We start from the raw sequence: 2637 nt of genomic DNA, 5'->3' as shown, positions 1-2637 counted from the left end.
CGGTTTATTTCGACCAAAACAGACTTTATGATTGTTGTAACGGTGGAAAGACAAATCGAGGGGGTCTTTTGTGAGTTTTATTTAGTTTCTGTCGAGTTTTAATTAAATTTGTTTTACGATGGTCTGCGAGATAAAATTGCTGCATTTGACATAACTTAGCCTACGGAGGACATGCAAACAAGGTTTGAAGGATCTTGTAATAACAAAAATGTCTAACTGTTATATCTGTAGGGATGCTTTCCATAACATCCGAGCCTGTCAGTGGTAAAAACAAGCACTTATAATAGACATAACGTTACATACATTTTGCTCAATCTGCATTGCAGTCCGTTTCCCGGATGACGAACTTGATGATTTTATGATTGTACGAACATGATCAATACTGGACCAAACTGAATAAGTCTTTTAGACACAAAAACGCGTGAAAATAAGGCTTAAAAATACTACACTTTCCTTTGCAATGCAAAATGAGTGATTTGGGCTTAGAGAGATTGGATATTGGTGCAAGTTTAGCCTTTTACTTAATTTCTATTTAGGCGGGAGACACAGTTATGATTATTATAATAGGGGCTAATTAAAAATATGAATAAAGGTGTAAATTGTTGAAACACTTTATCAGAGTTAATGATCTATTAGGCAACAAAGACAAGTAAAATGCATGCCAAAAAAGCAATTTAGAATATATAGAGAGGTCAAGTGAAGCTCATTTTTTATTAACGTAACTTTGATGTATTGTAAGCAGATTTATGACATAAATGTCCTCAACAAGCAACACATAACACTTAACTGAATAATATGTATTTTGATTTCTTACAGCTCTACAGTGTGGGGCAATTTTATTTGCAGCCTGGGAAGGAGTTTTCTGTGAGTATTAACCATGTTAATACAATGTTTTAAATTTAAAGTTTTAAAATCTAAAGTTATTTTTTTATTATTATTATTAAATTGGCTATTTTTGTTATTTTAACAGAATTGTATTTTACAATTTCTCTCTTCCACTGTCTGTCTGCTCATCTTTGGTGCTGTGGCTAACAGGCTTTGTCATAATGTGTTTTTGTGTGTCATGTCTTTTTCAGTTTTGGTCATCAGTCCAATTTTCGCCAGGTTCCAGTACCACTTCAAAGTCCCAGCCAACCCTTGCACTTTTAAGAATTTTCTAACTTTTAAGTCCCATACAGTATGTATCGACACCATGGCACGGCAAGACTAATTTATGTCTAAACCAATCCTGATTGAAGTTCACCCAAAAATGAAATTTGTCGTCACTTAGCCTACTCACCCTCATGTTGTTCCAAATCTGTATGAGTTTCTTTTTTCTGCTGAATACAAAAGAAGATATTTTGAAGAATGTTGGTAGTTAAACAGTTGATGGTAGTCGTTGACTTCCATAGTATTTTTTTCCTACTATGAAAGTCAATAGCAGTACTTTCAACTGTTTGATTACCTATTTTCTTTAAAATATCTTTTTGAAAGGATTAGTTCACCTCAAAATGAAAATTTCCTAATAATTTACTCACCCCAATGCCATCCAAGATATCCATGTCTTTCTTTCCTCAGTGGAAGAGAAATTAAGTTTTTTGAGGAAAACATTTCTGTATTTTTCTTCGAATAATGGACTTCAATGACAACCAGCGTTTTGAAGTCCAAATCAATGCAGTTTCAAAGGTCTTTGAAGTGCTTGAAATGGCTGTGCACGATCGCAGCTGAGGAGGAGGGTCTTATCTAGCGAAACAAGACTTTTTGCAGGTATTGGGTCATTACACGTATGTACCGAATTTCGTACACGTACGTGAAACGTAGCGGGAAGTGCTGATGTAAATGTTCACCAGTTATGACATGTGTACAAAGTTTTGTGAGTTTTCAAGCATGTTTAGGCCCTCAAAAATGCGATTCACTTTGGTGAAGAATAATAAATATAGCTGTGAGCAGCGATGACGGGCCCAAGCCGGTGGCACCGGCACCCTGGCTTGAGCCCGTCATCACTGCTCGCAGCTATATTTATAACTTTATAAATATAGTGTGTATAGTTTGGTGGCGATCGGATAAATTCCCTAGGAGTATTTAAAATTCTATAGCATGCGTTTCCAAACAACCCTAAATAGCCCACTTCCTGTTGGGCTGGGCGTAAAAAATAAAGAGGACAAAAGTTGTTCGACCCGATGAGATCTATATGTGTACCGAGTTTCATAGTATTACATGCAAGCGTGTGTGATCTATGGACCAAGTTTTCGGACCCCGTTCAAGGGGGTGCTGTCGAGCCCCCCTGCCATACCCAGGTACCAGCTTCAGCCTGGCCATCAGGGTTCTAACCTATGTGCAAAGTTTCAAGAGTTTTCGGGCATGTTAAGATCCGCCAAAGTGCCCGTGAAGTAGTTAAAAAAATAATTAAATAAAATAGATACTAATAATCCTTAGGAAAACAATAGGGCCTTCGCCCTTTCAGGATTTGGGCCCTAATAATAAATACAGCTGCAGGCAGCGATGACGGGCCCTAGCCGGTTCCTTTACCCTAAAGGGTAAACTTGGGTCCCCTTGGGTGACTAGGGCCCATCATCGCTGCTGGCAGCTATAACAATAACTATATATATATATATTAAACATATTATAACTATATAAATGTAGTATATATATATATAT

General features: G+C 37.0%; 1 long non-coding RNA gene across 1 annotated transcript; it reads left to right on the top strand.

Annotated features, from left to right (window-relative positions):
- Positions 1 to 750: 750 nt before the first annotated feature.
- Positions 751 to 1710, top strand: LOC143757106 (uncharacterized). Its single transcript, XR_013210400.1, has 2 exons — positions 751 to 864; positions 1077 to 1710. It is a non-coding gene; the product is annotated as an uncharacterized LOC143757106 (long non-coding RNA).
- Positions 1711 to 2637: the final 927 nt, after the last annotated feature.

The sequence above is a fragment of the Siphateles boraxobius genome, unplaced genomic scaffold (genome assembly GCF_051911475.1).
Source record: "Siphateles boraxobius isolate OS27281-9 unplaced genomic scaffold, OSU_SipBor_1 3, whole genome shotgun sequence".
NCBI classification, from domain to species: domain Eukaryota; kingdom Metazoa; phylum Chordata; class Actinopteri; order Cypriniformes; family Leuciscidae; genus Siphateles; species Siphateles boraxobius.
This window is presented reverse-complemented; position numbering and strand designations above follow the sequence as displayed.